Source organism: Tenrec ecaudatus, chromosome 11 (genome assembly GCF_050624435.1).
Source record: "Tenrec ecaudatus isolate mTenEca1 chromosome 11, mTenEca1.hap1, whole genome shotgun sequence".
Taxonomy (NCBI): Eukaryota; Metazoa; Chordata; class Mammalia; order Afrosoricida; family Tenrecidae; genus Tenrec; species Tenrec ecaudatus.
In genome coordinates this window covers 116,404,681-116,431,163 of record NC_134540.1, presented here as the reverse complement: position 1 = coordinate 116,431,163, position 26,483 = coordinate 116,404,681, and the positions used below count along the sequence as shown (strand labels likewise).

At 38.5% G+C, this 26,483-nt stretch overlaps 1 long non-coding RNA gene and 1 other non-coding gene across 2 annotated transcripts in view; both read left to right on the top strand.

Moving 5' to 3' along the window:
- LOC142460875 (uncharacterized) overlaps nucleotides 1-26,483 on the top strand; it is an 85,555-nt gene that overhangs the window by 13,990 nt on the left and 45,082 nt on the right. The window lies entirely within an intron of this gene.
- Nucleotides 16,529-16,693, top strand: LOC142461839 (U1 spliceosomal RNA). The gene has a single exon (XR_012787023.1). It is a non-coding gene; the product is annotated as a U1 spliceosomal RNA (small nuclear RNA).

Sequence of the window (26,483 nt, the reverse complement as noted above, 5' to 3'; positions counted from 1 at the left end):
TATCTTTATTGCTCTTTAATGGCATCTTTAGCAAGACAAAGGTACTGTGTTTGTTTTAAAAAATAAACACTACATATGTTTTTACATTGTTGCTGGTACATTGAGTCAGTTCTAACAACAGAATGAAACACCGCTCGGTCCTGTGCTATACTTGCAGTCACTGTCATGGCGAGCTCAGCATTGAAGCCACCATGGAAATCCATCTACTCCAGGGTCTTTCTTGCTGTTTTGTAAGTACTTACGTCACTTATTTGAGCTTTCAACGAGCTGAACCATGGGTTAGTACATTGTCTGCCTGGGGTCATACTGTCCATCAATAGCAGAGCAAAGATTTCAACCTGGTTTACCTGACTCCAAATTCTGCCTTCTCATATATATTGACCTTTTAGCAGAGCATTTGTTTGATCTCTGTTTTGGAGAGGCCTTTAGGTATAATTTCCTGCCTGTCCAAGGGAATTGCTCTCCTACATATATGGCTTCTAAAATCGCTTTTGATCAGAGGTTTTCTTTCTCCCACTCTTACATAATTTGCCCTAGTTAACTTTTCCTGGTGTGTACTCCCATTTTTGTTTAGACAAGGAGTCTAAGGGATGCAGACAATGGCTGTCTTGAAGTTGGAAGTCTCCGAATAGCTATCTGGAAGAGAGAGGATGGAACAGTGTAGGCTAGAGGATGCTACAGGCATGGTTAGGCTTTCTTAAAGGGCAGAGCAGACCCCAAACCAATAGACTGGTTTATCTCAGTAGCCTGATTGTAATACTTTTCTAATGAGAAGCAATTAATTTAGCAATATAAAAAGATCCAATTTACGGTAGAGAATTTTTGGTGTACATGCCCTTGGTAAGCACTTAAAGCTAGCGTGAAAAAAAAGATCTTCCAGTTGAATGTTTGGGCTTTGTCATATAGTCCCCAAGTTGATTTTCAGCTCCATCCTGATGAAGTGGAAACCTTTTGTTGCCACACCATTTTCCTTCCTGAAAGATATCAGCCATATCAGTAACTTCATGACTCAGTTGCTTCCTGCTCTTCCTGAAGCAATTAAAACAATTTCAGTGTTAATTAAAATGTCCAAGAAATTTTTTTTCAAATTTGAAATAAAGCATGGATGTAAGACTGGGGGAAAGTTACCATGTTCACAGATGCCTGAAATGGCAACGCTTGTCATTATTATAACAACCTGTAAACAATGTGTGCCAGTTGATTTTGTGTAATTTTCCTATATTCATTAAGTTATTTAATACTCATGACAACTAAATACTTTAGACACGGTTTCCATCCACATTGTATAGATGAAAAACTAAGACAATAATTTAAATAACATAACAAAATTAACAACTTCCGAACTCAGGATTAAAACACTGGCAGTTGTATCTGTACCTTTTAATAGATATGTGTGTGTGTGTGTGTGTGTGTGTGTGTGTGTGTGAAATGTTTTCAATTGTGAATTAGGTCAGGGAATTATATTTCATACCTTCAACCAGGGAATTATAATTCATACCATCAACTGCATTCAACAGTTCAAACTACTCCTTAGCACAGCCCCCCAATTTCTCTTTCCTTCTTATGGACGCCCATCCTCCCTTTCACAGAATCCATTACCTGTCATTATTGAAATTCCAAGCTTTCTCTTCCCACCCTCTCTCCCTAGGGAACCTCCAAGGTCTGATCCCTTTGATATACAAATCTTGCCCTTGACTTTTATCTTTATAGAAGTGGTCTGCTATGTTATTTGTCCTTATTTGATTGATGAACTTTGCTCAGCATAATGTTCTCCAGGTCCATCTGTCTTATGTTTCATGTTTTCATCATGGTTTTTAGTGATGAATAGTATTCCACTGCACAAATGTTTCTTTATCTGTTTCCTCTCATGGGAATTTGAGTAGTTTCCAACTTCTTGTTATTTTGAACAGTATTGAGATAACCACGAAAGTGCATATGTTTGTTTATATTATGGCTCTTATCTCCCCAGCAGACACTTTGCTGTATTATATGGAATTTATATTCCCAGTTCTTTGAGGTGGTGCCGTTTGCTTTCCATGGTGGTTATGAATAGACCGGCCGGCAGCATGTGAGATTGCAGTCTCACTGCACCTTCTGCAGCATTTGCTGTTTTCTGTTTCGTTTTTAATTGCACTGTGTTGTCAATCTTTATTTTGACTTGCTTCTCTTGGATGGGTAATTATTGTTAACATTTGTCTCATGTTTTGTAGCCATTTGGATATCATTTTTGGTTAACTGTTTATTCATATCCTTAGCCTACTGTTAGCAGTTTCACTGATGTGTAAGTTATATATTATTCAATTCAAAGTTCAGTCATATTAAAAACAGCTGTGACATCATTGCCACAGTCCATTTTGAAACCTTTCCTTCTTCCTTGTGCTCATTGTTGTTAGCTCCTTGTTTCCCCTCCAAGTTTCCCAGCGTGTCCTTACGAAACTCCTGAGGCAGTTTGTGTCTGTATAGATTTGCTTACCCTGGATTTAATTTACAGAAAACAACAAAAAAGTAAACAAAAATAACAACAAAATAAACCAGAGAAAAACTTCAATTAGAAAATATTAAAATTTGGAACAACTTTAAATGGGTCTACAAAGAGATGACATGATAGCCATATCCGTCATAAGCTACAATGTACTCTGTCTTGAAGAGCAAGACTATTTCTCTCCCTAGTATGTGGTCAGAGAGGATTCTCCAGAGGTTTAATCCACATGCAAATGCATTTTAGGCTTTCACTGTCATCCGTAACCTCAGCAAAGTATGTAGATGCTCAAAGTGTACGCTCTCATACTGTTCCACCTCTGGATTTGGATTTGATTATTGACAAGCCTCTCTCAGATGGCTGCTTATTTTAAGATTAAAAGACCCCAGAAACAGTTCTTTTAGATAGCTGTGTACTATCTGAATTCTTCACCACACTTTGTAATGGATTGTCCCCATATTTTCAGTGAACTCTCCCTGAGGACAATAATCAAGTAGAACCATGATAGAAGAAAGAATTGTTCTCATGAGGGAGGGTGGGGAGAGGAGAGAGCTGATACCAAGGCCTCAAGTAGAAATTGTTTTGGAAATATTGATGTAAATATATGTACAAGTGTACTTAATATTAATGAATAATGGATTGTTAAAGATTTGGAAGAGCCCCCCCAATAAAATGATTAATTTAATTTAAAAATAAATACATAATTTTTAAAGAATTAATTATTCTTAGGGTAGGGCTATAATTAAGTGTAAACTCAGAACTCATTCATATATCTGTGGTTTATATATGTCTCTGGTTCACTTTAGAAACATCAGTATCATTTTATTGGAGAGCATTATAAATCATCCCCATGAGACATATGATCAATCTATTGATATTATCATTAATTTATCCAGTGGGATAACATTCAAACCCCTATTGAAAAAAGGAAATTATGCATGTGAAGGTTAGCTTTTTAGACCAAAATACATGAGTTATTCCCTGGACAGATTAAAAACGTCAATGACTGGACATTGTTTGCACAAACAGCGAGGATTGGAGATCATGGAAAACTGTAACCCTGATTGACAAAGGCAGAGTCATGCCTGCTAGATTTACACATGCCGTAAAAGAGCAAAGAGAGCATGAACATTATAAACACATGTAGTCTTGAGCCATCATCCATCGGGCACCCTTAAAGTAAGAGATCTGAACCGAAGTCCAATGGCCGTCACATCCCAAACCTGGACACGTAGCAATCATCTGCTTTTTCTCACGCTGAGTCTTTCCAGCCTAAGTCCATGGGAGTGTTTTAGTTCCTTTAATCTGCTACAGATGAGTGCAAGGTAACAGCAAGTTCCTTTAGTGTGTTTTCTAAATCAGATCCTTCTAGACTCTATAGAGTGATCTGTGAAGGATGTTGTGCACCTTTATTTACTTATTTTTTGATGTTTTCTTCCTTTTTAAAAATCATTTGTAAGGCAGAATTGGGATCATGATAGTCGGGGGAGGAGGGAGCATTTAAGAACTAGAGGAAAGTTGTATGGTTCAGCAGTGCTATACTGCACCCTGACTGGCTCGTCTCTTCCTGTGATCCTTCTGTAAGGGATGTTCAATTGTCTACAGATGGGTTTTGGGTCTCCACTTTGCATTCTCCCTCATTCACATTGATGAGATTTTTTGTTCTGAGTCTTTGATGTCCAATACCTAATCCCATCAACACCTCATGATCACACAGGCTGCAGGCTGGTGTGTGTCTTCTCTGTGGACTTTGTTGCTTCTCAGTTAGATGGTTGCTTGTTTGTCTTCAAGTTTTTAAGGCCCCAGGAGTTTTATCTTTTGATAGCTGGGCACCATCAGCTTGCTTTGCCTCATTTGCTACGCACCCATTTTGTCTTCAGAGATTGTGTCGGGAAAGTAAGCATCATGGAATGCCAGGTTATTAGAACAAAACATTCTTGCGTTGAGGGAGTACTTGAGTAGAGACCCAATGTCTGTCTGCTACCTTGATACTTAACATATAAATATATGTGCATAGATCTATTTCCCTATTGTTATATATAAATATATTTACATATGTACACGCCTGTATTTATACCTCTATTAATGCCCTTTGCCTCCTAGTTCTTTCATCTATATCCTTTTACTTTCCTCTTGTCCCACTATCATGTTCGGCCCTCATTCAGGTTTCAGTAATTCCCCTCAGTCACATTGTCCTTGATCAAGCCCTACAGGCATCCTACACCCTCCTTGTCATCGATTTTAGATCACTTGTTGTTCCCTTTTTCCTGGGTTTATTAACCCCCACTTCCTTCTTTCCTCGAGTCTGAAGGCACAGTTCTATGTAGAACAGTTGTCTGTGGCCTGAGTCACCAGGGGCTAGATAAAACACAGTTCCAAAGTATCCAGTTAGGAACATATTATTTTGCCACTTTTAATTGGATCATTTTTTTTCTTGTTGAAGTACTGCAGTTTTCTATAGATATTAGAGTTTAGTTCCTTGTTTATTGTCTTGTTTCCAAAGCTTTTTATCCCTGTTTATTGCTTCTCTTTTTAATCTTTTGATAAACCCCTTTGATGCACATAACTTACTTTTAGTTGGTCCCACTCATTTATTTTGTTTTTACCATGTGCTTCCCTTATTATATTTCATAGTAAGTCTGTACACTGAAAGAGGGCCCTTACATTTGTGCTTAAATTTTCATTTATGACTTTTATAATGATTGGATTTTATGTGGGTGTTTCATCCCTCTTATATTCAATTTTGTACATGAGGAGCAATATAGATCCTTTTTTCATTCTTCTACAAATATAGATCAATTTTGGCAGCACCTGTTGTTAAAGAGACGATCTCTTTCCCCTCTGAAGGTCTTTGGATCTTGTCAAAGATTGGTTATTTGTAGGTGGGTGAATATATTACGGGGTTTTATATTCTGTTCCATTGGTCTATGTATTTATCACTGTACCAGTGACAGGCTGTTTTGAATACTGTGTTAAATTTCCATGCATTTGACTTTTTGCCCATGTTCTTTCTATTGTTGATTTCTAGTTTTATAGTGTTGAGTTCTGAGAAAATGGAATGTATAATCTTAATATTTTTAAATGTATTAAGTCCTGATTTGTGGCCTATCATATGGTCTCTTCTAGTGAAAGTTCTTTGTGCACTTGAAAAGAATGTATAGATACTGTGATAATCCTTGTTGGAGTGCACTGTATATGTCTAGGAAGCCAAGTTGGTTAGTTGTTTTATTTATTTCTCTATTGCATTTCTTTACTGATGGTCTGTCTCTCTTTGATTGTGCTGCATTGAGATCTCCCATTATTATTGTTTTATTTTCTATTACTTTCTTTAACTCTGAAAGATTTTGGTAAATATATTTTAGGGGTCTTTTCCTGTGTGCATAATATGTTTATTAGAGTTATGTCTTCCTGTTCTACTGTTCCTATAATTACTAAATGTCATTTTTTGTCTTTAATAATTTTATTTTTTTAACATGAAGATTTGTTTTATCAAAAATTAATATTTCCACTCATTCTTTTGCCATAACCAGGTAAAATTTTCTCTGCATTATACTGTCTAGTCTATTTTATCTTTGTTTCTAAGATATGTTTCTTATAGGAAGCATATTGATGGAACAACTGCTACTTAATCCATTGACATTCAGTGGTATTGTGTGACTGTGTAGTTTACTGATTTCTTTGTTCTTCCTATACTTTTATGGTGTTTTGAAAAATTATTTTAGTTTGTTGGTCTTGAGGTTTTATTTTTATATTCTCTCAGTTTCATTGAATGTCGTTAATTCTCTCTCCATCATGTTTCCTTTAATGTTTTTTTTGTAATGCTGGTCTTATTTTAACATATTCCTTAAATATTTTCTTGTCTGAGAATACCCTTATTTCTCCCTCATATTTGAGGGTTAGTTTTACTCGATATAATAATCTTGCATGGCAGTTTTCTCCTTTCAGGATTTTCTAGTGGTAAATCCATAGACTTCTTGCCTCTATAGTTTTTGCTGAGACATCTTATCTTATAATTATAGGTCCTCTGCTCTTTTTGTTAATTGTTTCTCCTGTTAGTTGTACTTGGGAGAATATCTGCAAACATACTAATTTGGTTTCCATGTATTTGATTCTATTTCTCTGTCCTTTTGCAATTATGTCTAATTCTGTTATCTTATAACTTATCTTCTGGAATTATCTCTGGTGTAGAATTTCTAGTTCTGCTATTCATTGCAGTGTTCTCTTGAGCATTTTCCCATCCTTTGAAAGTACCTGATCATTCTTCAGAATTTTATTGCTGGTAGTTTCAGGGCTCTTTATTCCAAATATTCCTTTATCTCTGTGTGCTTTTCATTTGTTTCTTCCTGTTTTTCTTCTTCTTCTAATTGTTCAGTTTTGTGTGTGTGTGTGTGTGTCCCATGATTGATACTATTTTGACAGCACCATGGTGCAGCTGTAATTTTGCGTTGCCGCTGCGTCGTGTTAGAGTATTTGGTTTGTCTTGCAGGCCATGGGGACAGTGGGGGCTTCTTTGACAGAGCTGCGATAAGCCAGGGCCTCTCTTACCTGGGTGTGGGGATGCACATAGCCTTCCTTGTCATGTCACAAGGACAATCAAGGCCATTCTTCCGAGGGACAAAGGATGTCCAGGCCTTTGTGGACAATGTTGGGAAGTCTAAGTCCTACCTTGCCTAGTGATAGGGCTGGGATTTATTGCCTGGCCACAGGAGTTACAGGGACATACTTTGCCAGCTCGTAAGGATGGCCAGTGACTTTCTTGCTGGGCAGCTGAGCCTGCAGGTGCTCTTTTGTGTGGGCATTGGGTTGGCCGGGTCTTACTTTCTGCAGTAGACTTCTTAACTTTTGTTTCTTTTCTCTATTTATAGACCATATTACAGATATCGTAAAGCAGATGCATTAATTTATTTTATAATAGAGCTTTTGTAATCATAAATACATGCATGGATCTGTTTACTTAGACTTTTTATAACAGACCATAGATCTTTAGCACTAAATTATCACTTGGGTCAGTCAGTTCCTTATAGAGGTAAGTGGAGCTTAGTTGAATTCTAATAATTGTACCCATGAAATCCCCAGAGGTATAAATGTTGTAATGCAAATTTAATTTCTGTTTCAGTTAGAGTTGCCCTCACAGCAGTGAATTGTGATATACATTTTTTAAAGGTGCCATATAAAAAAAATAAAATAAAAGGTGCCATATATACTTGAGTATTAGCCAACCCGAATATCAGCTGAGGCACCTGATTCTACCATAAAAACTGCATAAAAAATGTGCTGAAAAGCTCAGCTTATTAAAAAAAGTTTATACAGTATTTACCATGAAAAAGAAAGTCAGTATATCTCTATGATATTTCATATGAAGCAAATCATACTTTCTTCAATACCCATATTCATTTAAAAAATAGTTCTTTCTTTTTTCCCACAACCCTGAGACCAGAAATGGATGGTGTATAATTACCAATACCACTTATTCTGAAAGGATAGCTTTAGAAGATCTTAGCAAGGGGAACTAAAGCACTTTATTTTGACCTCTTCCCACTTTTCCTGAAATGTAATTAAGATTAAAATTTGCCTGGCTTATCTCTATTCCTTCCCTCAATTACACAGTGGCTCTCCCTATCTGATGATCTCTGACAACCACTATCAGCTTCTCATAACACGGTGGTGGCGGGAGTGTGAGGGCCGACTGGTATTTCAGAAACCAGAATGGGTGCTCAGGGTGAACAGATTTCAGAGGAGCTTCTCAACTCAGAGCCTACCATGACAAAGGAAGAGGAATTAGCCGCTGAAAACTTGATGAATAGCACCGCCTACTGACAGATACAGTGCCAGAGATGAGCTCCTCAGGTCAAAAGCACTCAACCTGTGACTGAGCAAGAGCTGCTTACTCACACTGGAATTCACCATAACGATGGGATTTGCTGATGTGCATAATTCAAAATGAGAATAAACATCTGTAAAACCTACTTTTATGGGAATATTAAACATACAAAGTATAACTCTTGGAAGTCATCAAAAATAAAATGAAAGAAATAAAGGTTGGTATCCTAGGCATTAGTGAGTGGCATTGGACTGGCGTTGGCCATTTTGAATCAGGAAATCGTACAGCTTACTATGCTAAAAATGACAGATTCAAGAGAAATTGTGCCACATTCATCATCAAAGACAACATTTCGAGATTTATCTTGAAAGTGAAACACCAACCACTAAAGCTCAGCTCAACCCAAATTACTGCCATTAGGTTGCATAGCATCGCCCCCTGTAGGTTGCTGAGACGATTGCTATCACTCTTTCCAGCAGTAGCACGCAAGGGCTTTCTCCCAGGTAGTGGCTGGTGCTTGTGAATGGCTGATCTCATGGTCCGCAGTCCGATGTGTAAACACTTTGTCACCAGGGTTCCTATCCACTAAAGCAAGTGATAAGGAAACTCAAGGATTCTCCCAACCGACCAGTCTCAGATTTATCAAACATGCAATCAAGATGCATTGATCATGATTGATTGTGAGATTTTGAAAGTTGGAAACAAAGAGGAGGAGGAAATACAGCACTTGTGGTAGAAACGAAGCTGGAGATGATATGATCAGATTATGGACGTTTAAGGATTTCTCTATGGAAAAGACCGCCTTTGCAGCAAAATAGACAAGTGTGAACAGGGTCCTCCACATGCACATGGAAGATACAGGAATCAAATTGCTTAAATCAATTGTAAGAGATAACGGAGAAGCCCAAGATTACCAGACAAAGTTAGGCCAAGAGCTGGGTGTGAAAGAGATCATCATTTATTCACAGATTAAATACAGCGTTAAATGGAGGAAATTTAAAATAATTCCACAAGAGTCAAAGTACAGTCTTCGGTAGGTCCCACCTGAAATTTGAGAAGGCCTCGAGAATAGACTTGACTCACTCGGATCCTTATCACTGAGGATTTGATGCGCTGTACAGAGGGGCCTCCAGAGCGTCACACACAAAGAAAGCACAAAGTCATAAAAAAAAAAAACACAAGGAAGAAAAGTTCAAAGTGAATGTCAGAAGGGACTCTGACACTTTCTCTTTAGCATAGAAGAGTGAAAACAAAAGGGTTAAGTGATGAAAAGCTGAACAGAAAAGTCAAAGGGCAGCTCAAGAAGAAATAGTGAAGTTTTATAATGAAATGCGCACCTAAAGTAAGAGAGTCAAAAAAGAACACATTTAGTTTATCTAAATCTGAAATAACTAAGGGAAACCCCAAGCCTCTGGTTATTTTATTGAAGGATTTCATGGGCAAAGTATTGAAATATAAAAAGGATCAAAAGATGGTGAAAGAGATACAGGAGTCACGATACCAAAGATTATTGAATGATGTTCAATCATTTCCAGAGTTAGAATATGAGGAAAAACCAAAGGCACTTACAAAAAAGGTCCTGACTGTTATGAATGCATTAGTGAAAAATAAGGCTTAGGCATTAATGAAATGTCTGTTGAATTGTTCCGATAAGCAAATGAAGCACTTAAAGCAGCCCCTCTTGTATACCAAGAAATCTGGAACACAGTGTTTTAGCTAACTGACTAGAAGAAATCCATATCCAAAAAAAGTAATACTCAAAATATATGTGGTGATACCCCACAAAAAACAGAACTTTTTTCCAATATAAGTAATTAATTTTTTTAAAACCAGCTTAACACCTTCAAAATACACTCCATTCCACTTAATACATTTATCAAATCTTTAATTCTTTCTTTGGAAACATTTTTCACACTCATCTGTTTGGAGGGCTGATAGCACTTCCCTCATTTTTTTCTTCACCTTTTCTCAGTCATCAAATCGCTGCCTTTTCTTTTTGTTTGTTTGTTTATAGTATAATTTAAAATCATTTTACCGGGGACTCTTATAGCATCTTGATCCATCAAGTGTATCAAGCATATTTGTGCACATGTTTCCATCATCATTTTCTAACCATTTACTTCCTATTTGAGCCCTTGGTATCAGGGGTTCAGAGGAGAAGACTCAAACCCATATGTAGAGAAGAGGACAAACCCTCACACAAGCAGAACAAGGAAGGGACGAGCCAACCAGGGCAGGGCGCAGCATAGCATTGATGAAACACACAGCATTCCTCTGGTTCTTTGATGCTTCCTCACCTCCCACTAAATTATTACCCCAGTCCTACCTTTCAGCTCTGGCTGGACCGGAGCATGTACACCGGTACAGATAAGAGTTTTCAACACACAAAATCCAGGTCAGATAAACCCCTCAGGAACAGAATTGGAAGTACAGGAGGGTAAAGAGAAGGTGGGGGGTGCTTGCTGAAGACAAAGCAGGTGCATAAGCAAATGAGGTAAAGAAATCTGATGGTGCTCAGCTATCAAAAGATATAGCACCTGGGGTCTCAAAGGCTTGAAGATAAACAAGTGGCCATCTATCTGAGCAGCAACAAAGCCCATCTGGAAAAAACACACCAGACTGTGTGATCATGAGATGTTGATGGGATCAGGCATCAGGCATGAAAAAACCAGAACAAAAAAGTCATAAGATTGTGAATGTGAGGTAGTGCAGATTGGGGACTCAAGGCCCATCTGTAGGCAATCAGACATCCCCTTACAGAAGGGTTGTGGGGAGGATATGAGACTGTCAGGGTGCAGTATAGCACCAATGAAACACACAACTTTCCTCTAGTTTTGTAATGCTTCCTCCCCTCTCCCTACTATCATGACTCCAATTCTACCTTACAAATCCGGCTAGATGGGAGCATGTACATGCATACAGATAAGAGCTGGAAACACAGGGAATCCTGGACAGATAAACCTATCAGAACCAATATTGAGAGTAAGGGTAAGGTTCAGGTTGGGAGGAGGGGGAATGAGAAAGGAGGAACTGATCACAATGATCTACATAAAGACCCTCCCAGGGGGATGGACAACAGAAAAGTGGGTGAAGGCGGACATCGGTTAGTGTAAGACATGAAAACATAATAATAATTTATAAAACATAATAATTTATAAAATTATAAATTATAAATATAATAATTTATAAATTATCAATATTTCATAAGGGAGAGAATGTGGGGGACAGAGGAGAAAATAAGAAGCTGATACCAAAGACTCAAATAGAAAGAAAATGTTTTGAAAACGATGGCAACAATTGTACAAGTGTGCTTCATACAATGGATGGGTATATGGATTGTGATAACAGTTGTATGAGCCCCTAATAAAATGATTATAAATAAATAAGTAAAGAAATAAATAAAGTTAAAAAAAGAATGTCAGGGAGGAGGGAAGGAAGGGGGAACCAATCTCGCAGTGATTGACACATAACACCCCTATCCCCTAGGAGGATGAACAACAGAAACGAGGGTGAAGGAGATAGCAATGGGTGGAAGATATGAAGACAAGAATAATTTCTAATTTATGAAGGGTCATAGGGAGGGAGAGGCAGGGAAAAATACTGCAGTCCTTTCACATCCTTTTGCATTCACAGAAACAAAAAGTAATCGAAAAGAAGAGCAATCGGGTGAGTCAGGTGCATGGGGGGGGGGGGGGGAGCAAGAGATGCAGGCTGTTTTTGGCCAAAACCTGGCTCCCTGAGATGGCTGCGTGAGCAGATGCATTGTCATGGTGGCAAAATAGTCCCTCATTTGCTAAAAATCAGGCCATTTTTATCACACACTGTTATGAAATCTTTTCAGAACCTCTAAATAGGAAGCTTGATTAACAATTTTACCTGGTGGAGCAAACTCCTAAGTCACTAGGAGTCTACATTTTGTCCATTCAGGAGGTTGACAGATGTCCGCAAAGAGGTTTGTCATCAGTCAATATGTCTCCTTTTCTGAAATGAGAAAACTGTCAGCACACTTGAGTTTTTCCCATAGTGCTGCCCTTATAAGCTGTGTTCAACATCATGACAGTTTCTGCAGCCTTTTTCCCAAGCAGGAAATAAAATTTCACAGCTGCATGCTGTTCTTTTAAATAGGCCATTACAAAAAATAAGGTTCAAGCAAAACTTTTTAAAGAAAAAATTCACTGTGACCAGAGAGACCTTACCAGGGGATGATGCTACTGGGTCCACTAACTCAGAGCGAGTTGCTGGATGCTCACCTAGCGGGAAGAATGCATGCTACCAGTTCCATTGTACTCAGCACAGTTCCCGGTTTCTATGGATACCCCCTCGTAGGATCGTATTATTGATATAACTTGGAAGTAAAATTTTGCTGAAGATGATTAACTAATAATTACAGCAATATATTGACAGATTGTTGTCAGAAATTGGAGCTAGATTCAGAAGATTATGTGGAATGGGGAATATTATTGCTCACGTGAGACGGATCTTGGCTAGAAGCCGGGAATACTAGAAGGACGATGCAAAGACGTCAGCAATGTGAATCATAACAGACTAAGGATAACTTTGAGAAGACTTGGAATTTCATTGTTCTCTGTACTACCTGAACATCGATCAAGAGGAAGCTGTTCTTATAGAACAAGGGTTTAAAGCATAATTTAAATCAGGAAAGATCTTGTTTTTTGATACATAAGACAAAGTCTTGCCAACCTCTCTTCTAAGAAGCATTCTAGGTATACTTCTAACATGACAGATTAGTTTGTTCTTCTGGTGGTCTGTGATGACTTCAATATTCTTCACTAATACTATAATCCAGTGCATTAGTTTTTCTTACATCTGTTTATTCCTTGTCCAACTTTCACCTGCATATGAAACTATCATGGCTTGTGTCAGTTCAACTTTAATCTTCCAAGTGGCATCTTTGCTCTGTAACACTATAAATAGGTCTGTGATGCAAATTTGCATAATGAAATGGATCATGTTATTTTTGACTGCTACTTCTATTAGCATTGACTTTGGATCCAAGCAAAAATGAAATCCCCGACACCTTAGATCTTTCTCTTACTGAGTTGTGCCTGACCTCAGCCATAGTATTTTCGATCATGTCATAAGCATGTGAAAGTTGGACAATGAATAAGGGAAACCAAAGAAGAATTGATGCATATCAATTGTGGTGTTAGCAAAAAATATGGAAAGTACCATGAACTGCCAAATTTGTTTTTGGAAAAGTACAGTCTACATGCTCCTTAGAAGTGATGCTTTGGATGTGCTCTTAGGAGAAACTCGTGTATGAAAAAGTACATTATAATTGGCCAAAAAAGAGGAAGCTCCTGGCTTTACCCAGCGACTGCAATAATGGACTCAAACATGAAATAAATTATGAGCATGGTGCAGGACTACACTGTGTTTCATTGTGCTCTACGTTAGGTCTCTGTGAGTCAGAGCTTACTCGATGGCACCTAAATACACCAATCCTTCGCCAAGCCAGACAGGCAGTTTAGAACTACAGAGAGCATTAACCCACATACCTGACATGACGGTCTTGGAAACAACAGCAAACTGCCACTAAATGTCCAGATATTATTATTACAGAGATCCAAAACGTTATCAAATATAAGGGTGGCAAAACCAGAAAGGCCCTCAATGAGCTGGATTCACCCAGTGGCTGAAACAAAGAGCTCAATTTTAAAAACAGTTTTGCGGATGGCACTGGAGCAGGCAATGTTGAGTCGCTTGTATATAGAGTCTTCATGAGTGGGAACCAACTTTACGGCACCTAGCAACAACATGCTGAATCTGATGGGCCCATATTTTTCTCCCTTATGACATTTTTATTCCTAATTCTAATCTTATTTACTTTAAGACATAAATCTTCCAAAGTTATCCACTTCTGCAAGGACAAATATTTTTTGTTGTCTCAGGACCAAATATATTCATTAAAAAATCATTTTATTGGGGTCTCTTATGGCTCTTATCTCCATCCATTGTATCCAGCATATTTGGACATATGTTGTCATCATCATTTTCAAAACTTTTTCTTTCTACTTCAGCCTTGGTATCAGCTTTTTCTCCTCCACCCAAAGCCCCATGAAGCCTTGATAATTTATAATGTTTTTTTTTTCAGTCTTACACTGACCACTTTCTCCCTTCACCCACTTTTAAGTTGTTTGTCCCCTTAGGAGGGGCTATATGTCCATTATTGTGATCAGTTTCCTTTTTCTCCCCCCATCTTCTCCTAACCCTCCTGATATTGCTACTCTCATTATTGATCCTGAGGGATTTATCTGTCCTGGATTCCCTGTATTGCAAGCTCTTATATGTACCAGTGTACATGTTCTGGTCTAGCTGGATTTGTAAGGTAGAATTGGGGTCATGATAGTGGGGAGGGGGAAAAAGCATTAAAGAACTAGAGGAAAGTTGTATGTTTCATCAGTGCTATTCTGAACCCTGACTGGCTCATCTCTTCCTTGTGACCCTTCTGTGAGGGTTGGCCAATTGTCTACAGATCGATTTTGGGTCTCTACTCTGCCCTCCCCTTCATTCACATTGATAAAATTTTTTGTTGATGCTTGATGCCTGATCCCATAAACACCTCATGATCACACAGGCTGATGTGATTCTTCAATATAGGCTTTGTTGCTTCTCAGCTAATTGTCATTTGTTTATCTTCAGTCCTTTAAGACCCCAGATGCTATATCTTTTGATAGCTGGGCACCATCAGCTTTCTTCACCACATTTGCTTATGTACCCATTTTGTCTTCAGCAATCCTGTCAGGAAAGGTGAGCATTACAGAATGCTGGGCTATTAGAACAAAGTGTTCTTGGGTTGAGGAAGTGGAGTACTTGAGTAGAGGTCCAATGTCTGTCTGCTCCCTTTATACTTAACATACGTGTATATGTACATAGGTCTATTTCCATGTCATTATATAAAATATATTTACATATGTAAATGCCTGTATTTAGACCTCTATAAATGCCCTTTGCCTCCTAGTTATTTCTTCTCTTTTCTTTTACTTTCCTCTTATCCCACTCTCATGTTTGGTCATCATTTGGTTTTCAGTAATTCCTCTTGATACGTTGCCTTGGATCAAGCCCCACCAGGCAACCTAGGCCCTACTCACCATAGGTTTTAGATCACTTGCTGTTCCCTTGTCCCTGGGTTTGTTGACACCCTCCTTCCTTTCCCTGGCCTCCCCTTCTCCCATATCCCCTGGGAGTGTTAGTTCCATTGTGTTCTCCTTCAGAGCATTTATCCCGCCTATCTTATTTAGCTAGACATGGAAAAACAGTGATAAGCGTAAAACCAAACCAAAAAGATAACAAAACTCAAAGCAACAACAACAAAAAAGAAAAGGCTATAAATAGTTCCAGGTCTGTTTGTTGACCTCAAGAGGATTTCGGTTGAGTCTGATGGGGTGCCACGCCCTGGCCCCAAAGTCTAGTTTTGGTATTCCTCACGGCCTTCATTGCTTTGCTCCCTTTGCTGCTCCATTGCTCACCCTTAGTGTTTTGACCATGTGGTGGCGTCAGATCGGGTACAGTTCCCACCTGTGTCTCCAGTGTTGTCCCCTGTAGCTCTATGGGTCAGTGAGAGACGCCATGTCTCATGGTGGGATGGCCCTGATATTTTCATCAAATATTTTCATCAGCTCATTTTAATGCCTCTCTTCATTGACATTGCTGATAGCTAAAGTCATGATGTTGCTGGTATATAAATAATTTTCTATGAGTAAAAAACATCATCTTATCCCCCCCTCAAAAATAGAACCTAATAATAATTTAATTTTTCATGTTTGAATTTATATTGATCTATTTTAAAGCACACCAAAGTCAAATTGCCTCTAGTTTTCTAAAATGGAAAGTTTCTACTTCATGTCTAATGGTGGTTTATTTCTTCTAGACATAGAAATAAGTAATTTTTCTTGTTTTGGTTGATATAAGAAGAATCCAGGGAAATTAGGCAAATTTTGCTGTTGCAAACAAGCTAAAGTTAAAATGTAAAAACAGAACTAATTAAAAACCTAACCAACTGTCATCTAGTCCATTCCAGTGCATGGTGACAGTGACATGGTTTCTGAGGCGCTATGGTTGTAGGAGGGCAGAGAGCCTCGGCCGTTCCCTCGGGGCAGCCTATGGTTCATAGTCCACTGCTTACCCTGTAGAACCACCGGGGCTCCTCGGTGTTGCCTGTGGAGTGCCAAGTACTTACTCATCGCCACTGTGCATTTTTACTCATCAATCTTAGGTGTTGGCAGGGGAGATACTGTGATCAGGAAGGTGCTTTTCCAGGGGAAAGCTTATACATTGCATGCCGGATGCGCTGACCCCTGTGATTTCCCCAAATGTGGGAAACCTGACTGCATAATTTGTGGTGGTGGGGGACGCATCCGCGCTCTCCCGCTGTGAATATATATATAAATCTTAGGCATATCTTTTTCCTGTGAAGGTTGGCTTTCTTCACCTTTACCCATATATTGGAACTTCAGATTTAATCCAATTTAGCTTATTCTCCATATAGAAAAACTTACGGAATTTAAATAGTGAAAATCCCACATTGTCTTGCTGTGGTAGTTCTGCCAAGATTATGCCTGCTTGTTTTGATATAAAAGTGTCGACTGTTTCTTTCTGTTTATAACCTGCCATTGTTATGAGTTTGCGTCATGTTAAATGACTTGTTACTTGTTACTTTGTTTCCCTGGATGATACTTTTGAACTTGAAACTCTCCAGAGACAAACATTGAAAACACTGAGAAACCTGAGATGAAAGCTGTCTATATGTTTTCTGACAGGTGATTGTGAGGAATGTTTACTTTACTGACTGACTTCCAGATGTTGCCAAGCCCAGAGTTGTTACCGGCTCCCCATTACACTTTGGCAGATACAAGAGTCCAAGTTGAGGTTATGATTGCCATCTCTCTGGAGAAGCAAGTAAACAAGTCATCTATTTTTCAACGAAATTAGTGAAGAAGCTAATTTATTTCCTTGAGAAGAACTGAAGGTAGTTTCATGAAATTTTAATCTGAGTGTTTGATTCTTTGTGAACTCTGCGAAGTTAGAGTAAACGAAAGAAACTTAGAGAAAACCGTATCTGTGCAATCATTTCCAGTAACCTGCGAATACAAGGGGAAAGTAAAAGGCATTTCTACTTGAGTCCCGGTTCATATACACATGGATTTACTCTAAATAAAACATGTTTGAACATGTCTTTGTGATCAGTGAATGAACACAGACAAATCCTCTTAGTATATACTTGCCATAGTTTCATGAAGGTACTATTGAAAAAATAAAAATTTTAAAGGCCCAATCACAAGGTAACTTCTGAGGGGATCTGCTGGAGCAGGTAAGGGCAAGGCACAGAGCTCAGCTCAGATGATTCTGGTGCACGGTTGTTGGATTTAAAGAGATCTGCAATGGAGAGTTTCTCAGAAAGAACAGGATGATCACAGGAATGCAAGACGAAGACGTCTGAAGAAAACTCAAAACTACATTGAAGTGAAAACGACCCAAAAAGTTGCTCTGGGGAATTTCGGGAATAACTCTGCTCACCTACCCTCCGTGTTCTGGTCATTTCACTGGGAACCTTCCATGCCCGATCTGGCCTCTTCAGATTTCTTGGTATTACCCAAACTCAGCATGAAAAGGAAAACACAGTTGGAATCCCTTGGGGACACCAAAACTACATTTTTGATAGGGCGTGCATCGCAGTGTGCAGGAATCTTCAGAAGTGCTGAGCAGGAAGGAAACACGGCCTTAAGAAGCACATGGACCTAGAAAGTGGAAGGTTTGGTTGGTTTGTTTGTTTCATAAGGGTTTCTATGATTTTTGTAGACTTATTTGGCCCTCATGTAGTGAAATAATCCTCTTAGCTTCTAGAAAATCAGGTATGTCATGTGTGAAATCAGGTATGTCATGTGTGAGTGATTCCAACAATGACAGTTAAAAAGTTTATTCAATATCAAGTGCGTGCCCTGGGCAAGTTGTTTTACTTCTTCCTTGCCTGTTATGTACACGAGTAATAAAATGATGTGCGGTTCTCAGTTGGTCCATTTCTTTTGTGGCTTAATTGCAGTGATTGGGGCATTAGTTATGCTGGCGTTCCCTTTCATTACATATTGTACTTATCCGGGATATCCTAGGGTGGCAAATTTAGTTTGATAGCACAGTGAAGTTTGAGGTGCATGCCTGTGTTCAGTATTGTTCTTGAACTCTGCGATGTCCTATCGGTGTAAATAATCCCATCCACCTCCTGTGTGAGCCCATCCTTGAAGATCTCCTCATATGGATGCTTAATGAAAAATATACGACGCCTTTGTCCTTGTCAGCGGTGTCAGCACATGTGAGATATTCAGCACAAGTGCGAAATAAAGCTTCTGCTCTAAGAGGGGCCTGGGGACATTTTGTTTGGATGAGTAAACAATGTGTGCATCCTGGTGTCATGGAAAAAAGGACTCTCCTGAGTTCATAGGAAGGACATTGCTATTGATGGGTGACCCTGTGTAAGACAGCCGATCTTCAGAGAGTGTTCTGGGCTATTCTGTCTCCAGGCCTTTCTGATTTGGAATTATTTTTTCAGGTTCGAACTGCCGGCTAATCACAAACCACCTGTGTCATGCAGGCTCCTGTGCACGGGGAAAGAGTGCTTAAAAGACTGTTTAAATCTCCCTGCCTTGAATTTATTTGTTTTTCCGCAAATTTATCACCCACCTTCCAATAGATGTACTAAATTCAACCTATTTGTTACAATCAAGAGGTTTTTATCATTAGACCAGCAAGCCATCGACTTTTACAAATTACCTTATGAATCTGGTAGTACTATAATGTACTAATTTTAATGTTGGAATAGAAAAAATGTCACAGGAGCACATACTTGGTTTTGAAAAATATATTTTGATAATTTTGAATTTTCTTCAAAAATTGAGATAAAATATTTTTGGATACTTAATTCTGTACATATGAACTCTTTTGAATCTAAAGGCTGATATAATAGAGTAAAATAATTTAAAAGGTAATCAGATAATGAACTAAATAAGAAAATGATTCAGTTTAGTATACGTTGGGATAACTATTAAAATTTAGAGATGTATTTTTTTACCTTTATACAATGGAATCTTGACATGCCACACTAGTTTTTGTCTATTATCTAAGTATGTACGCATTTGTATAAGTAATTGGTGATTTTTAGGGAGTGAGTACCTTTGCACCAAGTTTTTGGATCATAGGCAACCAGAGATAGGATTGATAAGAATGAAGATTGCAGAATACTTCATTGTGCTCATGCGGAACCTAGTCATGGCTCAAAAGGAAGGGAGAGGGATGGTGCTGGGGTGAAAGGGGGATGATGTCAAGGAGTCTATGTAGGAGAAGAATGTTGAGAAACTGATCGTGGTAGCAAATGTACAATTCTACTTGAAGTGATTGAGCTGTAGAATAATATGCTGTATGTATTTAATCCCAAGTCATAAAAAAGGCAGCTGCTTGAATAGAACAATGGAATATTTCATGGTTCAAAGCCCCGAAAGGGCCACGTCCTTTCACAGTACTTATTTAATCTGTGTGCTGGGTAAGTGATCAGAGAAGAGAGACTACATGAAGAAGAATGTTGCATCAGGAATGGTGGAAGGTTTATTAACCATCTTTGATAAGTGAGTGATATAACCTTGCTTGCTGAAAGTGAGGAAGACTGAAGCGCTCACTGATGAAGATCAAGGATTACAGCCTTGTTCAGAAAAAGGAGTCTGACTTAATGTCAAGAAAACAAAAATCCTCACAACTGGGCCCATAGGTAACATCAGGATAAATAGAGAAAAGATGGAAGTTGTTAAGAATTTTATCTTGCTTAGATCTAAAATCAATGTTTATTGAAGCAGCAGTCAAGAAATCAAAGAACCGATTGCATCGGGAACATCTGTTACATGAGAGTTCTTAAAAGTGTTGTGCCTGACCTAAGCCATGATTTTTCAGTTGCTTCATATACCTGAGAAGGCTGGACTTTGAATAAGGAATGCACTTGAATTCTGGAGCTGGCGAAGAATATTGAAAGTACAATGGATTGCCAAGTGAGTAACGCATCTGTCTCATAAGAAGTACAGCCAGAATTCTCATAGAAGCAAGGATGGTGAGACCTCGTCTTCGGTGCTTTAGACATGTTATCAGGAAAGAAAAGTCCCTGGAAGAGGACAACATTCCTGATATGCTAGAGGGACAGCAAAAAAAAAAAAAGAAAGAAAGAAAGAAAAAGACTCGACGAGACTGGTTGACCCGGTGACTGTAACAATGGGTTGAAACCTAACAATCGTGATGATCATGCTGGTTGAGCGACGAGTCTTTCTGTTGTACCAATGTGCCCATTAGTCCGACCGGCTTGATGGGACCTCACAGCAACCTTTTGTTCCTAAAACAAATCTTTATCAGTTATGATGAAAAAGGATTTCAGGACAACAACTATATTGGTAGGAAATTGGGTGTTTGGTTGAATGAAGAATTGGGGGAAAATCTGTTAGTTTGGAAATGGGTACAGCAAGAATTTACATAAAGCAATTTGATGTTTGCAGGTTTAGTGGTGAACATACTCTTACATCCAGGCAGATTAAAGTTGAGATCTTGGATGCAAAAGGAGAATATAGTTTTATTCAATTTACCTTTTGAAGAACAGTATATATTTGGTGAAAATCTCCAACTCATAATGTTGTCATGGTGAAGGGATATTTTCTCATTTTCAAGAATCAGTGTTTTAGCCATGTTATTTTTTTGCCCATTCAAGGCAGTTTCTCTTTAATTCTCAATAGACTCTGAGTTCCACCAACCACATATTCATTATATCCCACTTTCCTTAAGTTTAAGACTATCACAGTTTTCTGGCTTCTTGTTATGTAAGGGAAAATGTTCACATAAAAACAAACAAACAAACTTACCTCCCTGTTTGGATTGTCTATGATGCTTCTTCAACATATTTATGTGTATAATTTTCCTTTCAATATTCAAAAACATAGTATTTCTAGTCATTTCAATGTGGCTTGCACACTTGAATCTCAGTATATTCTTGAGCAAAAATGTCATGCATATTATTACTTTTTAACTTCTGAATTTATTTATATATATTCAAATAAATTATTCTAAAATCCTATTGAATAATAATAACAATTGCTTACTGCTTTTCAAATGTTGGTAGAAGTTTAGAAATATGAGAGCAAGACTCTAGCTATTTTAAAACTATTTCAAGGCTTCTTTTGTCCTGGTTACTAAGCTTGAAACGGACATGTTTTTGGTTGGGATGACTGTACTTTCTACATTTCCTGTTGATAACAGTATAAACAGTTCAAACAGAAATTCAAGACTGGGGTTGGAAAACACAGGAGCCTGGCCTTACACAGAAATAGAACACACGACATTCAAACGATCAGATTCAACTTTGTCATAACTTTGAGAAACAAAGGTTTACAGCAATTAAGACAACACGGAATTAACAAAAAATAGCAACTTAAAAATGAAAGGGATGTTTTGTGACATTTTGTTTGACCTTGACACACCCTTCTCCAACACTCCCTGGTTCAACTATTGTTGAATTCAGTAGCTCACATTCCCTGCGTGGTACTCTGATCCCTCTTTTTGTAGAAATAGACCTTATTTTCATGGAATTCTAGTTTTCAATGAATAGTATTCAAAATGCCGTGCTTTAAGCAAGAATACTCTGAAGCATGCAAAAAGACAAGGAAATGTGAGTTATCTCTTAGTGTCATTGTGTGAATTCCAACTCATAGAGACCCTATCCTACAGAGTAGACTTGGCCCTTTGAGTTCTGAGGCTATAAGTTTTATTTTTTTAATTTTTTTTTATTTTAACAATTTATTGGGGCTCATACAATTCTTTTCACAGTTCATACATATACATACATCAATTGTATAAAGCACATCTGTACAGTCTTTGCCCTAATCATTTTTTTCTCTTTTCTTCTTTTACATATTATTAGGGACTCATACAACTCTTACCACAATCCATACATATACATACATCAATTGTATAAAGCACATCCATACATTCCCTGCCCCAATCATTCTCAAGCCATTTGCTCTCCACTTAAGCCCCTTGCATCAGGTCCTTTTTTTCCCCCCCTCCCTCCCTAGTCCCCCCTCCCTCATATGCCCTTGGTAATTTATACATCGTTATTTTGTCATATCTTGCCCTATCCGGAGTCTCCCTTCCCCCCTTCTCTGCTGTCCCTCTCCCAGGGAAGAGGTCACATGTGGATCCTTGTAATCAGTTCCCCCTTTCCAACCCACTCACCCTCCACTCTCCCAGCATCGTCCCTCACACCCTTGGTCCTGAAGGTATCATCCACCCTGGATTCCCTGTACCTTCAACCCTCATATGCACCAGTGTACAGCCTCTGTCCTATCCAGCCCTGCAAGGTAGAATTCGGATCATGGTAGTTGGGGGGAGGAAGCATCCAGGATCTGGGGGAAAGCTGTGTTCTTCATCGATACTACCTCACACCCTAATTAACCCATCTCCTCTCCTAAACCCCTCTATGAGGGGATCTCCATTGGTCGACACTTGGGCCTTGGGTCTCCACTCTGCACTTCCCCCTTCATTTAATATGATATATATATATATACATATATACATATACACATACATACACACACTTATATCTTTTTTTTGGTTTGTTTTTGCATGATGCCTTATACCTGGTCCCTTTGGCACCTCGTGATCGCACTGGCCGGTGTGCTTCTTCCATGTGGGCTTATTTGCTTCTGAGCTAGATGGCCGCTTGTTCACCTTCAAGCCTTTAAGACCCCAGACTGGAGGCTATACGTTTTTATAGAGGAGAAAACCTCATCGTGTGAAATGGCTGGTAGTTTCAGACTGCTGACCTGAGGTGAGCAGCCCAGTGCCACTGTAACTCATTACGTCACCAGGACTTCTTTTGTGGTAGTCATACATAGAATAAATTAATAGTATTTGTTCCTAAGGAGCTTATACATTAGAATTACCAAAGACTTTAATTCACTGTTATAAATCAAAAGCTAAAGGACCACATGAGCAAATGAAACCATTAGTTTGGTGTGTTAACAAATAAATAAAAATTCAATTAAAAGAAACTATAAATAGGAACAAAACAAATTTTGGAGCAGCAAAGCATAACAGAAATGAAAAATTCACAAGAGGATTTTAATAGCAAATTTAAGCAGGCAAATGGGGAAAACCCACCAGCTTAAAGATCAGTCCATTTGAAATATCTATTCTGAAGAGCAGGGAAAAAATGATGATATAAAATGAATGAACCTAAAAGACATATCGCAAATCATCAAGCATAGCGGTATATGCATATTGGGAAAGCTTAGGAGAAAACAGAGAGAAGGAGAAAGATTATTTGGAAAAATTTAATGAAAGAACTATTCCAAAATCAATAAAGACATGCTTTTCCCCTATAAGGAGTTCAAGGAACTTCAAGAAAGATAAATACATAAGGCTCCTCTCTGAGATACATTGATTGATACAGTTTAAAGAAAAATGAGGTAACACTGAGAGCAGTAACGAAGAAGTGACACTTTACATACAAGTGACCTTGAAACCACTGAGGACAGAAAGTAGTGAGATGACATTTTTAAATTGTTGTGAGTAAGTGAGAATTTTTCAGTCACGAATTCTGTATCTCAGAAATGAAAAGAGGAGAGAAAGAGAGAGAGAGAGAGAGAGAGAGAGAGAGAGAGAGAGAGAGAGAGAGAGAGAGAGATAGATTGATTCACAAAGAAAAATAGCCCGGTTGTTGTTGTTTGTTGTTACCATTAAACCTGCCCCCAAATGAAAGAAAAGGCATCACAACTGGGAAGGTTCACATAATCCCTGCCCATCACACTTGGATTTATGAATACATTTCCGAGAACAAGATTCAATAAAGTAATGTCTCTGCAAGAGGTCTTTCAGGCAAGGTAAGTTCAGGGCGGTGATGTCAGCTCCGAAGATGGTGGCAGCTACCTAGAATCCTTGGGTTCTCCAACGAGTGCTATTTACAGAGGATCCATTAGAACATGCAGTGATCACAGATGCTTCTTGGGAGAAGGTGTCAGAAAACAGAACACTACACGGATGGCGAACGGTCAGGGAGCTGCGCCGAGTATTTATTTCGTCATAGACAGCATACTTGTTCCTTCCTCAAGGGCATCGGCGTTGTCCGGAGAGAAAGTCATTGGTAAACCTTACCCCATCTACCCTGCCGCCCTGGTGTTTTCCTTTCAGAAGCCCAGAACCTTAACCCCCTGGAGCAGTTCCGTTCTGCACGTGTGGGTTGCCACAGTCAGAATTGACTCAACAGCCACTGGTTAGGGTTTTTTCATTTTTATTTCAGCTTACAAGGATTTTTATTTTCATCTTGGGTCCAAAAGCAGCAGTCCTAAGAAGCGGCAGTCAAGAAAGTAAGCAACATATTTTTCCGGGCAAATCGGGTGCGTGAAAGCTTTTCATATTGTTAAAGAGCAAAAATTGTCATCATGAGGATTAGGAGGCGTCTGACTCAAGACAGGACATGTTCAGTTGCCCCACATGCGTATGAAAATTGGAGCACGAATGAGAAAGATGACGGTGTAATTGCTGCATGTGGATTAAGGGGTGGAAAGAGTGTCTGAAGGACCTTGCATGAGGGCCCAAAGAACACACAGAAAGTTCTGGGAGAAGTCCAGCCGGCTTACTGGGTAGAAGAAGTTAGGGTGACAAAATGCTGTCTCATCTATTTTTGACTATTATCAGGAGGACAATCCCTAATAAAGGACATCTCACTTGGTAAGTTAGAGGGTCAGCAAAAAGAGTGGAAGGGCCTAAGTGAGATGGCTTGACAGGGGTCGCAGCACTGGGCTCAACATGATCATTGTGACGGTGACACAGGCCTGGGGAGTGTTTCCTTTGTGCGTAAGGTCGCTGTGGGTTGGAACTGACTCATAGGCACCTAACAACAACAACAACCATGATAGAGAAATGCTGGGTTTTCAGAACCTGATTCATATTCTAGTAGGGCACCCGATGTGGTTCTTTATAAATTCTTAAAATTAGACAGACTGTGCTATTTACTGAACCACATTTTAAAACAAGTGCTATTGGAGAAAGGAGAGAATAATTTAATTTGGACTTAACTCAGGAAAGATTTCTTAGAAATGTTATACAAGTGTCTTCCCCTATAACGTTAACACTTTGATGTGTGGAAATTGGACAATTTCAGGCACGGAGAAGTTGTCTCGCGATAAAGATAAGGGAAGATGTAGAATCTGTTTCCGGAAGAGCTTTCAGAGGAAGAAGGACCTCTCAGCAGGCTGGGGATGGCTCTCTTAGATGCTCTCAGAAAATAATGAGAATGGAATCTCAGAGAAGAAGCAGATGCAATCATTCTTTTTCATGTCAAACAGCCATCATCTTTCTTCTTTCAATAAGTCAAATTTAACCAAAGAAGGAACTAATGTGTTACAGATGTCATTTATATACATCTTGATATACATGGTAAAATAAAATACAAGTTGTATTTTAAAAGAAAACAAATGACTATAAAGGAACCATGGCAGCATGAGTTTAACCGTGTAACTAAATCTTGAATTTTAAACTAGTTTATAAATAATTGTACAGATATTTGGTTAATTTGGATTTTGATAGCTAGGTGAAAAGGTAACTATTTCAATTATCAAAAGAAATTGCAACTCAATAAAATTGGTACTTTATTTAGGATTAGTTCTGTACTCTATATTTTAGGAAAAATATCCATCTGACACTAAAATTGCATGATATTCACAATATTCTGTTTTTTGAAAAATAAACCATATAAGTTATTACTTTTCAACTAAATCCAGTAATGAATCTTAAAAAAACACAAACCTTGTGCCAGCTTTGAGATAAGGGAGAAATTAGGGAATTGTTTTACATTCAAAATGTACTTAAAATCTAATTTGTAATGATTCTGTTCATTACAAATGTGTATAATTTGTAACGATCCTGTTAATTTGTGACATTTGCTAGCACAATATTGTGCAAGTGTCATTTAAAAGCCTTGTTTATATAGCATGTTCGACAGGCCTTGTTCACTAGCATTAATTCATGCCGCGCTTTTTCTTAATACGCTAAATTTCGTATGGAATTCCAGCTGTGAACATCTAGTCCTAGTGCTGACAAGGAGCAATCGTCCAACAGTGAGTGACCAGGATGCCGATGGTGGGC